The following is a 15169-nucleotide window of genomic DNA, read 5'->3' as shown; positions in this document are numbered from 1 at the left end:
GCCTGGGGAAAACTTCACTTTAAGATAGCCCCAAATCATCACCCTAAAGGTCAACTCTTCTGGAAAGCTCTCCATTGTCAGCAACAGCCAAGAAATGGCATCCCAGATTCCCTGCAGAATTATATACGAAGTTTACTGCTGGTTATCTGTCAGGGGAGAGACAGCCTGGGAGTCATTCTGAGCCAAATCGAATCCAATTATGGGCCAATTATAGACCTGCTTCCACTGCCAGGAGCAGGCTACACCACCGAGCTGGTCTTAGAGTCCCTGGCTGGCAGGGAATCCCAGTGCATGGGAAGAGCATGTGGCCCAGATAAGACAAAACAGCTGATAATGCTCAGAGACCAGAACAGATGGCAAATACAGCTGCATTAGAATGATCCCGAATCTCCCCACCATCTCATTGCCATCCCTTCATAATTGACTGTAGACTGTGTTTTCTCCTGGCTGGCACCCTTTCTCACTAGGTGATCAAATTATGAAATGCCAAGAAGTGATGGGCAGGGCTTCGCTCCTGTACTCAGGGTCAACCTGCTGCAATCCTACAGTCCTGGCCATGGTGTTAACTAGAAATGTGGTGCCTGGATACCCACCATCACTGCTGACAACCTCACTGAACATGTAGGAGTTAAAATGCCAAGAAACTTGAGTTAGAAATTTGCGTTAGGTAAAAATAAAGCACTATTAAAAATCACAACAACTTCGTGAATTTTGGCTGGCACTTCCAACCAACTGAGATCATTTCAGGTCCACATTCCAGCATCCAACAGTGTAGTTATTCCTCCAGGCTGGCTTTGCATCTCTGATCTGCTAATTTGAGAAGCAAGCTCGTTCCTATATTTAACTGAGGTCTTGAGGAGAGTGGGGACAAGGCAGCACCAAGGACAGCATCCTGTGGGCTGTGGCAATGGAAACTCTTCAGATTGGCCTAGAGTAGTGGTTCTCAAACTTTCTCATACACCAGCATCATCTGGAGGGCTTCCTGAGACTTAGATTGCTGGGCCCCACCTCCAGTTTCTGATTCTGTAGGTCTGGGGTAGGCCCGAGAATATGCATTTCTGACAAGTACCCATGGACTGCTGCTGCTGGTTTAGGGGCCACACTTTTAGAACCACTGACCTAGAGCCATCAATCTAGATTGTTTAGGTCTGGACATTCCAAATCCCCTAACTATCCCATTATCTGGTCCACGGTTTTACAGCTAGTATCCAAAGGTATAGTGAGCAACTAGGTCAAATTTTCTTGCTGAAATTCAGATACATAATGCATCAATGAAGCAACAATCATTAGTGCTTATAACAGTGCTTCCAAGGGTCAGGCACTGTTCCAAGCACTTTACCTTGTAATTCTTAAATGAGTTAGTATACATAAGAGCTCCATTTTACAGGTTAGAAAACTGAGGCACAGAAAAGTTACATGACCTCCCCAAGGTGGCACAGCTAGACGGTGGGGCAGCCAGAATTCAAATCCAGGCTGTCTGACTCTGAACCATTGCCCCAGGCCGATTCTCCATGTGGCAGATAAAGTTCCATGGGGGTGAAATGTACTGTGTAAATTATGAGGGACAATCCTAATAATAATGCATGAGGAATGCTAGTGGCATCAACTTACCTAACAGTCACTTAATCTCACTGATACAATATTAATTTCTGTAACTGTTAAGTTCTAACACTGCTACAGTCCAAGGGTTGGCAAACCAGGGCCCAGGGGCCAAATGTACCCCACAACCTGGTTTTCTTTTTAAACTTTTTATTTTGAGATAATTTTAGATTCACATGCAATTGTAAGCAATAATACAGAGACCTCTGGATGCAGCGGTTGGGAAGAAAGAAGAGGAGTCACTTTTCCAATCTCTATAGAAATATTTCTAAGGAAGGCCTCGCCAAGTTTCAAATATATGCAGAGACCAAAAAGCCAGGTTTGATCATCTTCATTCAAGCGTACTGTTATGGATGTCCAGGTAGTGGAAATAAAACACAGAAGATGTTCTAAATTTGAACATCTTTCAAGTCCAATACAAGAGAGGACCAGGATCCCAGCTACCTGGCTGATTGATAGGCAGTTGTATAGCTTTTCTCAAATATTATGGCGTAAGAACTGAAGCCAGTTTCTGAACAACTGAGTTGTCCAGCCTTGGGCTTTGGGTGAGAATCACTTATTTTTATTCTAGTTATCTTAGTCCTGGAGTCAGGCAGCAGCAAGTTGCTGGGTACAGTTAGACCATCCACAGTGCTGACTGCACACTAGGATCACCTGGACTTGCCGATGCCCCACCCTGACCCATAATTCCTTGAGGGAGGGGTATGTTTCACAAGACCTCTGGGTGAGTCTAATGTGCAACTCAGGTCAGAAGGACTGAGTTAGGGAATGTTTCTCAGATCCTCCACGGACAAACCAAACTGAAATCTTTCTTGTTTGGAAAAGTATTTCTTCGGTTGAATGTCAAGGTGGCTGGGATGAAAGTCTCTAACTATGGAAAAAAGCCACACGTTCTTGGAAAGCCATGCAGCATATATGTACATTTATTCAGAGGGTGATCCAGTGGTGAGCCACAGCCTCTGTTTGGGACAGGACATGGGGAAGAGATACTAAGTTATCCAGACTGCCACATGAGTCCAAAAAATAGCTTAGAGGGGCTTAGAAGGGGCTGAAGACACGCTGGTTCCCCCTAGTGAGTGTGCTGTGCCTTGTTACTGTCGTGATGTGTGTCTATCCCAAGATACGTAGAGTCATATTCTCACAGGTCAGGGCACCATCGATGCCACTTAGTTTAACCAAGGTCCAGGCCCATGCAGAGGTCCTCTCTATACCCCCCCACCCTGGAGAGTCACTTGAGTTTAACCATGAACTCAGCAACTTTTAACCCCTATCCCAATTCATCTCACACTAAAAACTGCTACGGGTGTTGTTCCCTCCAAATAATCCCAGTTGCACCCTTTGGAGTGACTCATTAAGAACAGAGCCCAGGTAAGTCCCCATTCCACTGAAGTTTTTTTTAACAAGTTCAGTGTCTGAGTGTAAACATAATATAAGTGGGATACGTTTTTGGTACAATGTGCTAAGGACTAATTGCTGGGTGCTGAACTATCGTACTGTAAGCTTTGGTTCAAGGTCAGCCAGCTGTGTTGGCCTGCTTCCACAAAGTTGAATCCATGAGTTCTCAGGATGCCAGGTCCCTAGAGACTGGCTACTCATCTTTTTAGAAATGCCTGAAGCAATACAGTCCTACCGTGCAGCTAGGATCTGGTTTTTGACATAAATGAAATGCCAATTTTTCATGATTCCCAGAAATAACACCTATTCATTGACATATAAAATATAAGAGCTGGACTTGGCTTAAGGCAACCGTATTAGTTATATATTGCTGTATAACAAATTACCCCAAACCTAGCAGCTTAAAACAATAATATTATCTCAGAGTTTCTGTGGGTCAGGAATTCAGAAGTGGCTGAGCTGCATGGCTCTGGCTGGCATCCCTCATGAGGTTTCCGTCAAGATACTGGCTGGGACTGCAGTCATCTAAACCCTTGACTAGGACCAGAAGATCCACTTTTAATTTGGCACACTCAGCTAGCTGATTGGTGATGACTGTTATCAGGAGGCCTTGGCGCCACTAGGCTGCTTGAGTGCCCTCACAACATGACAGGTGGCTTCCCCCAGAGCCAATGATCCAAGAGAGAGCAAGGCGGAAGCTGCATTGGTTTTTATGACCCAGTCTCGGAAGTCACACTCTGTCATTTCTGTAATATGCTATTGATTACACAAGTCAGCTTTACTTGGTGTTGGACAGGTCTATACAAGGGTAAGAATGCCAGGTGGCAAGACTCACTGGGGGCCATCTGGGAGGATGCCTAAACAGCAGCCTACCTCTCTTTCTTTTTTCTTTTCTTTTTTTTACAGATGAGAAAACTGAGGTCTGGAGAAGTGAGGTTTTGCCCAAAGTCACACAGCCTTAACATTTCAGTATTTGCTTTTCTTTTAACCTTACTGATCCTCACCATCCACAAGTTCTTGTATTTATTTAAAACACCAAATGTTGTTTATCTTTGGGGAGATTAGAAAGATTATTTCCAAATGTGAAGCCAGTTTCCATGATGTTTTTAACAGCAGAAGCTTTTATAAACCAGACAACATATAAGCAAAGTGCAAACTCTGAGCACTTGGGAAACGTTTTTCTTCACTTCCTTGAGTCATTAGGGAGGAGGTGCTCCAAAAGGAAGGAGAAGAAAGTGGAACCTCTTAGGGAGGGCAAATCCAGAAGTAAACTAAAAAGTCAGGGCTGGAGGGACAAATCTTAGCTTGTGTACTACTCCCTCTCCTCGCTTTGTTCTCCTATTGTGATAGTTTTCCTGTTCTCTCTTGATTTCCGAGGGTGGAAAAAAAGCAGAGAGTAACACCAAAAATCAGTGGAAAGGCCACCCTCCTTAGGAGTTGCTGTTTCATTAATCCCAAATGAAAGACAGTGATCAGCCATAGGGACTCCCTAGGAGAAGCACAGAATTTTTTTCGGTAAAAACTTATGTTTCTGAAAACACATACACACAGGTTTTTAAGCACAAAACTCAAAACTGTGATAAATACTATCAGTTCTTCTCTTTTCAGGATCCTCTTTGAAACAGCCATCTTCTAAGAAGGACACCAACCAGAAAGAAACCTCTTATTCTCTATCCCTTTTCAAACAGTTAAAAAACAACAAGGCTTGTCATCTCTGATCAACGTAACTATCAGGAGACAGGACGACTTTCTCCCTGCCTGACCTATTTTGCCTAATGGGGCCCACTCCTTCGCCCTCTGACAAGCTACCTTCTCTCCTGAGTTCCATTTATAGTAGGGCTTTATTAATGGTTAAATCATTAGGAATGGGTCCTTCTTCCTCCCAAGGCTTATTTCCCCTGTTCAATAAATTAAGCCATGGGATCGGAGAAACTGTCCATTTCTGCTTTGTTTAAGCTCAGATTCTTCCTAGCCCACAAAATACTGCGCACTGCCAGGTGAGAGCCCGCCTGGCAGTCTGTGGTCACTTGTGATTTGTCTCGTATTTAGTTCTCCAAGTAAAGTGGGAGGCCCGTGGGAATTTTCCTAAGCCCCTGCTGGAAGTCTGAGATCTGGAGCAGAGATCCTTCGGTGGGGAGTCCCTGGGCCTTTGCTGATGGTGAGGGGCTGCCTCTCTCAATCCTCAGGCGAGAGCCCTTGGATAAGTGCTGTGAGTTTCTGAAATGTTTGACCCCTCTTTCACCTTGAAAGAAGGTTTGCAAACTCTATTCATCCACCATGCTTGTTGCTGCCACGCACATGACCTCACCGAACAATCGGAGCATTAATAGCCCACAGCTGTCAGAGTGACCTCTGCCCTTCACTCCTTAAAGCCTTTTCTCCCTTGTTTTTCGTCACCAGAGCCCTGCAGTAAACAGGTTTTTTTAAAAAGTAAAAACACAAAAGTGATCATGTCACGGCCCTGAAGAACAGGCCTCAGTGGCTCCCCACTGCCCCCAGGGCCTGCACTAACTGGCTCAGACGCACCAGGTTCTCCCAACTGGCATTTCTGCCCACCCAGGGCATCCCTTGCTCCAAGCCAGTTCTGGGAGGTGTCATGCTGACTCTAGGCCTTTATACATGCTCAGAATATTATTTTCCAATCTCTCTCCTCCCCTACCCATGAGCGGGCTAACTCCTACCCATCATTCAGGTCTCAGTTTAAATACAATTTTGGAAAAGCCTTTCCATAGCCCCTTAAACTGGATAAAGCATCCACAGCTGCCTTTGCCCCATCACAGCTGCACCCATCACCATGGAGGAATAGATTGCCATCACTTATTTTCTTGTCTGACTTTCCTTCTAGATGTTCAGTTCCATGAAGGGGGATAACTTGCCCACTAGTGTATCCACAGTGCCTACCTAATACATTTTCTGGCATGTAATGTAACTAAAATAAAACCAGGCATCTGGTTTCCACCTTTAAGACCATTTAAGCACAGAGCCTCCTCCAAAAGAAACATAAATTGATCATTGAAAGCAGTGTCAAAAAGGAATGCAAATTTTCACCTATGATTAACATTGTAAAGTGACATAAACATTCTTGATTCATTATCAGCCTGAAAGTCCTTCATCCTAGAGACTTCTTACCCCAAATGTCTCTTCATTCTTTCCCCAGAATCCGGTTATCTGATTGCTCCAGCCCTTCTTTTTTCTGTAATTTCAACTCAATTCACTACTTTCAGTGCTCTCCGCCCATTTAGACCTCCACCAACCATCACCCCAAAGAGCTTGACGCCAAGACAACAAAGACTCAGTCTTGCTTGGACGGCAGAGGAGGGGGACAGGCACATCGATCTATAAACTTTTTTGGGTCTTCAGCTTGGAGTAATAGTAACAGTTCACATTTATCGAGCATTTACTATGTGGGAAGCACTCTGCTGAACACTTTACTATGTTATCCTCACAACAGCCCTGGGAGTTTGGTACTGTTACTTCCCTGTACTTAATAGAACACTTACCCAAGGTGAAGCAGCTAGAAAGTAGGATTGCTGGGATCTGAAAGCAGAGTCTGCACTACAATGTCTCCACAGAAGGCACTCAGTAAACAGTTGAATTTATAGACAGGGTCCACCTGGAAAGCAGCTTGGAGGCTGGCAAGGCAAATGGTGTTGAAGCAATTTCTCTGATGAATTCATTGCCAGCACATGTCAAAGCTTTATTTCAAAGCTGCTTAAAGAGGCTTCAAAAAGCCAGTTCAAAAACTTGGAATAGGAAAAAATGTGGTTAGATAACACTGTTAGACTGGGTACAAGTGGTCTTTAAACTCTGTCACAAGGCTAATTTAGTGAGGCAGGTAAATCTAATTTCCCACAAGGGGCTCTTAATCTCATTAAAGTTGATCAGAAAAAAATCACTCGTATGTTTTATCAGAAATGCTTCTCAGAAGGGACCACTCATCACACCAGAGCAGACAGCCTTCCAGCTCAGGTTTGGGATCATTTTCGTTCACAGAACCAGCCCTCTCTAGAGTGGGGTTTCTTACCCTCAGCACTATTGACATTTGGGCCAGATAACTCTTTGGAGTGGGGGTTGTCCTGGGGCCTGTAGGCTGTTTAGCACATCCCTGGCCCTACCCACTAGATGTCAGTGGCACTCCCTCCTCCTGGTTTTAATAACCAAAAATGTCTCCACATATCGCCAAATGGCCCCTGGGGGGCAAAATACCATCCCTTTCATTGAGAACCACTGCTCTAGACCCTCGATTCTCAAAGCGTAGTCCATGGGCCAACAGCAACAGCATCCCTTGAGAGGTTGCTAGAAATGTACAACCTCAGGCCCCATCCCAGGCCTCCTGAGTCAGAATCTGCAGTTTAACAGGATCACCAAGTACTTCCTCTGGACATTAAAGTCTGAGAAGTGCTTCTAGGCCAGCGGTTCGCAACCTTGGCTGCACATCAGAGGCCTGGGAGCTTTAAAAAATACTGAGCCCACCCCCAGAGACGCTGATGTCATTGCTCTGGGGCAGCCTGGGCCTCGGAAGTTTTAATAACTCACCAGATGATCCTAATGTGTAGCCAAGTTTGAGCTCCTGTTCTGGGGGGTTTAAAAAAACTCACCCCCTCCCCAACTTTAGGAGTGATTTACCACAGCTTCTAAATAAGACCCCACATCTCCAAGGCGATGCTTTTCTTTCCATGAACATCCTTCTTTTTTGACCTCTTATCACTTTTAAGGTGATAAAATTAAAGGCCTTTGATGATGGCTTCAAAAGGGAGGATTTGGCTATAGATAACTTTAAAAATAATGGTTGGAATGATTTGGGGAAAAAAACGAGGGCACTGATTAAAGCTTGCCCAGATAGCTTTTTAAAGAAGAGCCATCAAAATCATCCCTCAAAATCTTGCTAATTAAAAATCAATTCTGTACTTGAAAAAAAAAACCCAAACATTAAATGGTGAACTCTATCAAGAAAACTGTTTTGCATGAAGTGTACAATTGTATAAAGAGCCCACGCAAACTGGGAAGCAAAACATTAACACCTTAATAGATAAATAAAGGAAATGAACTCACAATTCACAGAAGTAGATGTATAATTAGTAGAGAAGCCATGAGAAAATATGCCTCATTAGTATTCAAAGGGGGATACTCAATAAAAAAAGAGTTAGCAATTTTTCTCTTGCAATATTCACAAAAATAAGTGGGAAAATGATCATGAAATGGACACTTGCTCATTCCCTCAACAGATATTGTCTTCTGTACAGCAGGCACTATGCCAGTCTAGATGATGAGGGTGTGGGGCTTAGTAAATGGAGAAAGTTCCAGCCATTGCGGATTTGTATGTCCTCCAACCCACTTAGGCCTTGATGGACACCATCCTAAAGAAAACGTGTGGGAAAAGGTTTGTTCACTTATGATAGCAAAATTGATTAAGAACCTGTGTCCAACAATAGGATTACGATTAATTCAACTCTCATATATCCACCTGATGGAATAGTATGCACACTATCTGTGCTATAATGAATGATAAATGAAAAAGAATACAAACAGTAGAAAACTGGATAAATGATTCAGTAATCAAGTAAATTTTGAAATGCTACATGATATCATCCTCACACCCAATATACACAATATATATTTGTATATTTAAAGCTCTGAGGAGCTCTAAAACTAAGAAAATGGTTTATCTCTGCTTAACCCCGTATTCCTCAATTTATCTGACCATGGAAAGATTTTTTTCCCCTCCCCTCCCCTCCCTTTCTTTCAAAGGTGAAACTTGTTTTATCGTCTCTTGGAACTAGTATTTCTCAAACAAACAAACAAAACCTTGATGATATATTACTGGCATACTGGGTAGTATTTAAGAGTTATGTAAAAATAAGAGCCATACATGGGTATATACATACATAAAAAAATTCATGAAGCTGTTCACTTAAGATTTATGCATTTTACTCTATAAAAATATTTTAAAAACTCTACTAAATTCTGACAAGGCAAAAATATCTTTTGAAATTAAAATTGGATGTTCATTAGAACAAGTACAAGAATGCCAAGTCAAATTATTTTTACATTACAGATACATTTCTATGTATCAGTTGTTCATGCAAGGTGCCTCTAATACCGTCAACATGTAAAGATTTATTGTAGGGGCTAAGAGCTCCAGACAAGCTTTTAGTCCTGGACCAGCCATTAACTAGCTGTGCGACCTTGGACCTTCACCTTGGATTCAACCTCTCTGGATTTTAATTTCCTAATTTCTCTCTCTCTCTCTCTTTTTTTTTGGCCGTGCTGCGCAGCTTGTGGGATCTTAGTTCCCTGGCCAGGGGTTGAACCCGGGCCCTCGGCAGTGAAAGCGTGGAGTCCTAACCAGTGGACCGCCAGGGAATTCCCTAATTTCCTAATTTATAAAAGGAGGAGCAATAAGAAAACTCAAGTTCCATTCATCTTCGAAAACAGTTTTACTATTTTAGAGGATTATAAAGCTTTTATATCTGCCTGATGGTGTACCAACGGCCAGGTTTTTAATTTGAATACTGAGACTATGGACCACTAACTACCATAATTGTTACTGTAAAAATAAACAAACAAAATGTCAATCAGCTCTAAGGGGATCTCTGTGACAATGTGCTTTCCAGGATGTCTTATTAGAGAGAGACAGGGAGGCCTACGTTTATTTCATATGTTAACTTTATGTCAAGAAATTGCTTTTCCGTTTGGATGTCCCAGGACCTCTGACTGCCAGAGACCGTGCCAGACAGTTCTAAGAGGATACTGGGTATTTCTGATGTAAGCGCCATTGTCCCTAGGTCTCAAATGCTCAAGCCTAAACAACATAGAAGGGTTTTGCCATCTTTGGAACCTCTTGTTAAGACAGCAGTCTACTCGACTTGTTCATTACTTTGTCTACCTCTGCGCGTTATTGAGCTCTGCTTTGCTAGGAAGTCTCCGGCCGGTGTTTCTCCAGTAAAATCCGTGGCCCCTTTAGAAACAGGGAGGTCTGTGCTCTGAGAGATGGAGAAATTGACCACAAAACGAGCAGCCACCAGTGGTGACTGGTCTTGGATTATACCCCTTATTCCACCAAGATCTCCCCAAACAAATTCAATGTTGTCTCACCTGCCGGACCCTGACTTGATATCCAAGGCAACAAACTCTCAATACAGTAGGATTTAAAAACCCCTTTTGAGCTTATTTTTAATGATTTGACCTGGACATGCAATTTGCCTTCTCCTTAAGGTCACTCAAATTCTCCTCACCCAGCACGTAACACTGTTGACTCTAGATTTTAGGAGCAGAATTTTACCCCAAAAATGTCCTGCTTTTTGTGTCTTTCCGCTCTTCCCTGCTTTTACTAGTTATTGGTAGAAACATTTCCATTTTTATTTTAGCCACCAAAGGCTTCATGATGCACAAAACCCAATTTGGGTGAATATTTTGCAGTTTAAGAAAAAAGTTTTAGAAGTTTTTACTTAGAGCTTTGTTTCTTTTACTTTATGAGTGGCTGGTGGGGATAAAATAGTCTTGGGTTTGGAGTTACCCGGGTGCAGTTTCACGCCGTGCACTTCCCGTGTCCCCGACCTTGGCGTGGAGGTGTGGTAGGAGCTCTAGGGGACTCCACAAATGCCCTCTAACAAACTCCAAAGCTTCAACCAGTTTGCTCTGGGTGCCTGGTCAGTCATTGCATATGGAACCAGATGGAACACGAGGCACCGCCTTTCTCTCGATTACTGCTGTGGTCACTGTGCTGGGTGACATATTTGAGTGCCACTGTGTTTATGGCTCTATGATTTAGCACCACATAGGAGGAAGTAATCATTGCACCGCCCCCAAGTGTCTGGTTAAAGGACCAAATGCAGAGCAGTGTTGAGTGGACTCCATTTCCTAAATGATGTGTGTGGGGCTGCGCCAAGTATGAGTAACGCAGCTATAAATGGGTCGGGCAAGGTGTAAACATCACATGCTGCTCAGCCTGGACCTAGAGTGACACACGGGAGATATCTGGCATATCACCCGTGCACCAGCCAAGGTGTGCCTTTCCCAATGTAAACTTTTTTGCTTTGGGTACAAAAGGGGTGTGCAGTAGCTGGAGAGTGACTTTTCCACAGGGGGCCTCGCATTCGCCATCATTCTCACCAGTGTCCCCGACAGGAGAACAGGACACAGGAGAATAGCTGACAGCTGTTGTCTAGACAGCAAAGCAGTGTGGCCCGGGACACCGCCCAACACACTTGCATTCCAGCACCCTGACAAACAAGTGTGCTTTACAGCAGGGGCAATTTTAGCTCTGGATCGCTTCCCATTGTTCCCATTTTTAAATTCGAGCCCTCACCCAGGTCTCTGAATTCCTGGATTCTGGTATTCCGGTAACATAAAGGCGTTCTGAGAACACCTGGAGTCCCACCAGGCCAAGGACAGAGACTCTGGTCCTCTCGGGGCCTTGCACTCCTGGAAGGACCATCTGTGACCTTGGCCATCAGCAGTGTCCTGTGTCCAGGGCTGCTGGGCCCTCTCAAATTCTCCTGGGATCTGGGAGGGAGAGGGGAAGCTGGGGGAGGGAAGGGTGGTCTGCAGAACGACAACTGCAGTGACTCCTCTGTTCCATCAGCTGCCTCCTGCCCAGTTCCTTCTACAAGGAAGACCAGGGCTCACTCTGTAGATTAAACGAGGTTACTGTGTAAAGTCAGTGGTTCCTCCTTCCCCATATGAAGCACAGTTCCCCTGGGGCTAGTACTGCATAAAGAATTGTGCATTTGCTTTTCCTAAATAATATGGTGATCTCAGTGGCCATGGTGGTCTGGGCAAACTGCATCAAGGTTTCCTTATGTTTCCAAAACGGTCTTAAAGTCAGAGAGGTCCACAAGCTGAAGCCGGTCACGAGGGGCATCTTAGGGCTTTTAAACAGTCACTGGAGGGTCACTGCAAATGGCTCATGCTCTCTTTCTCAGTATAGCTATAATTCCACCGATGTGAGACAGATGCGTGGGGGTCAAAGTCCATATCAAGCCTGTCATAGAAATGGTTCCTATTTCTGGTTGCAGATGAGGCTTCACAGTCTGGACACTTCTTGGAGAGAAATGCCACCTCATAGAACAGGCTTCAGTGACAATTTACTGTGAATCATCACCCCTTCCATGCTGCTCAGAGAAGCCCAAGGAATGTCTCGGTTTCAAGGGCAGCTTGTGCTGGGCCTCTCACCCGGCCAGACAGACTGGCCATATGTCACCCAGCACAGTGACCACAGCAGTAAGATGGCTTGGGCACACGCTGGCCATGATGGGGCTACGGCTGGGGCCTAGGACAGGTGTGACAGCACAGTGGGGACGCAGCGCAGCTCATCAGCACTGCCGGTTTCCTGCGTCTTCGGCCCCTCGCCCACTCCTGCTGCCTCACCAGCACTCCGATCCCACTTCATGTCCTGCTCTCACCCCTCCAGCGCTCCACCTCACCAATCCCTAGGCTCTCGCTTTGTGTCAGGTGCCATGATAGGAAATGGGATGCAAAAACGAATAGGGCATGTTCATACCCTTCAGAAGGTCACGGCCTAGAGGCAGGACAGCTATGGCGGGAAAGAGAAGAGCGGGGAGAGAGGATGCATATAGGCAACTAATTACACCGCAGCCTATGATGTGGAGAGCCATGGGGGGAGGGGAGGATTTTAGTCAAAAGTTATCAGGCAAGAGGGAGTGGCCTGAAGGCTTGAATCACGTTACACAAGCAGTGAGTGTCCAACAGACTCGGTTCAGGGTGCGCGAGGGAGAAATAGACTGGCATGGGGAGGAGGGCGCCCTGGTGACGCTGGGAAGCTGCTGGTCAACAAAGTACATTTCAGCCAGGAAATCCTGGGCTGGGAAGGAGATGGTGTCTTGCTTCTTCCTGGTGAATGACCTGGACTAAAAATTGAGTTTCTAAAAAAGAGAAATAAATGCTAGAAAAAATACGTGAGCCAGTGCTGACAGCTGTTGGTAACATTTTCAGTTCTGCAGTCAGTGATGCCTTCCTACCTTCCCCTCCGGTTCAAGAACCATCCAAACCTTCCCGTTAGCAGAGTGGAAGGAGCCCTACAGTCAGGACACAGGAATTCAAATCCCAGCTTTTCTCTTTACCAGCTATGAGACTTTGAGCTACTCACTTGGCTCTTTGAACCTCTAGGTGTTTCATCTCAACAATGAGTATAATACAACCTGCATCACAGCAATGCTATATAAATGCTAAGTGATGCAACAGGCTTTGTAATCTCTAAAGAAATACACAGGAAAGCAAAACTTTCTAAAAGACCTCTGCTGCAGAATTCTCCTCGGGGCTCAGTGGCCATAACTGGGTCACATGGCTGCCCCAAGCCATGAGAGAGACTGGGAAAGAGAGTATTTGGCTACCAGCCTTTGTAGTAGAGAAAAGCAAGGGAGAAGGGGATTGTGAATGGATATGGAGAGAGCCAAGTCATAGTGACTGCCTCAGCGGGGGTGGGGGGATCCTTGTCTGTGGAGCTTTGTTTCTACAGCCATTGGTACTAAAAAAAGTAAGCATTCTATTTCTTAGAAAAGATTCAGCCCATCCACATAAGTAAAACATGCAAGAAAAGGCAGCAAAGAATAATGGAAAACAAATGGGTGAATAATGTTCAACCATCTCGGCACTGTAAGAGCCTTTAAAAGAAATGGCACCGTATCAATTAGCTATGGCTGCATAACCAACTGTCACCAAATCCAATGCCTTAAAACAAAAGCATTTATTACTCTGGCTCATGTGTTTGTGGCTTAGCTGATCTAGGCTGGGCTCACTAACATATCGGTGTCAGCTGGGGGCTCTGCTCCACATGCTGCCCACCTTTCTCCGGGGACCCGCAGGCAAGCCTGGCATACCCTACTTGTGGCAATGGCAGACGTGCAGGAGGGAAAACCAAAACACGTGATCCCTCTTGAGGTTCAGGCTCAGAACTGTCACACCGTCACTTCTACCTCATTCTGTTGGCCGAAGCAAGTCACATGGCTAACCTCAGGCATGAGGAATCCTACCCTACTCATGACGGTAGGAAACTAAAAAGTTACACGGCAATGGGGGTGGCTCTAGGGAGGGGTGGAGGATGGGAGCCATGAATGCAAATTTACCAAGGCACCAAAGGTCTTGCAAGTCATAATCCTAAGGTCGGCATTATAGTCTAATCCTTCAGAAGGAAGCCATCCTCCTTTAGTTTAGAATTACTCAGATCACTAGAGCCAGAGTTGATGGTCACACCTTCTACTCATAGTTCACTTTACCTTCATGGAATCGAGAAATGAAGTTTTCAAGTGAAAATGAGGCCTTCAATTTTGACTTGTACCTGTCATATTGATTTACAAGCTGTCCCTAAAAGTATCTCATGGAAACTAAACTAACGGTTCCTTTGCTTTTTCCTTTGCAGGCTTGATGTGAAGAATTGAAGAGTAAGAGAATGGATTCAAATGAAAATAGCTCACTGAAAAGTTTTATATATTTGTATGAAGATTATGTACCTCCCGAATGCCTAAGACTCTAGCAGAAACGTCCTGGTTGTACATTTATATCTCTTCCTTCTAGTTGGCTGCACAACTTACTTTATCTTCACGTTTGGCAGCTTGCAGAGCAAATCAGCTCAAGAATTCACCACTTGGAGGGTGTGGTTTTGAGGAGGGATATGATTCTATGGAGAAGGATATGGCAATATGCATAGCAATGATTTTGATTGAAAGTTCTCTGAGCTACTTCCCACACTATTTTGGTCAATATTTGGAATGTATTTTAGTTCTTCATCTTCTAAATTATGTCAATAAACTTTTTATGAGTTCAAATAAATATTTGAGTAAATGTAAAATGTGAATCTAGACTACGTTAATTTTCATACCTTCAGATAGCTACATATTCCCCCACATGGATAGAAATGAGATGTAAGTGCCAACCAAATTCCACATTGCCTAAGTGGGGGCTTCTCATTCTGAATTACTGGGGACCACGGGTAAAGCTATGGCTGACTTATCATTGCAAATTAAGTTAAATAATGCCTGAGGAACTGGGCATCACTGACATTTCCTCCAAGGACAGCTTTTATGGTGAGTGCATTTTACTTCCATAGACGCTCAGAAATTCCCTTTGGCCAGATGGAGTAGAGTCCATTATAAGGCACAATAAAGTAAAGCTGAGAGATCAGAATGAAAGCGAGGGGCAGCTCATGCCTTAGCTATCC

At 44.4% G+C, this 15169-nt stretch overlaps 1 protein-coding gene across 3 annotated transcripts in view; it reads left to right on the top strand.

The window, feature by feature from the left end:
• SMPX (small muscle protein X-linked) overlaps nucleotides 1-14800 on the top strand; it is a 52011-nt gene extending 37211 nt beyond the window's left edge. Inside the window, exon 5 of one of the 3 annotated variants that reach the window (XM_082447332.1) lies at nucleotides 14372-14800. The gene's annotated coding sequence lies outside the window, so the exon portion shown is untranslated. Of the gene's footprint in view, nucleotides 1-4602; nucleotides 5815-9269; nucleotides 9584-14371 lie in introns of those variants that run through there. The other 2 variants (XM_082447334.1, XM_082447333.1) reach the window with 2 other exon arrangements.
• Nucleotides 14801-15169: the final 369 nt, after the last annotated feature.

This window comes from Balaenoptera physalus (genome assembly GCF_965194825.1).
Source record: "Balaenoptera physalus genome assembly, chromosome: X".
Lineage (NCBI taxonomy): Eukaryota > Metazoa > Chordata > Mammalia > Artiodactyla > Balaenopteridae > Balaenoptera > Balaenoptera physalus.
This window is presented reverse-complemented; position numbering and strand designations above follow the sequence as displayed.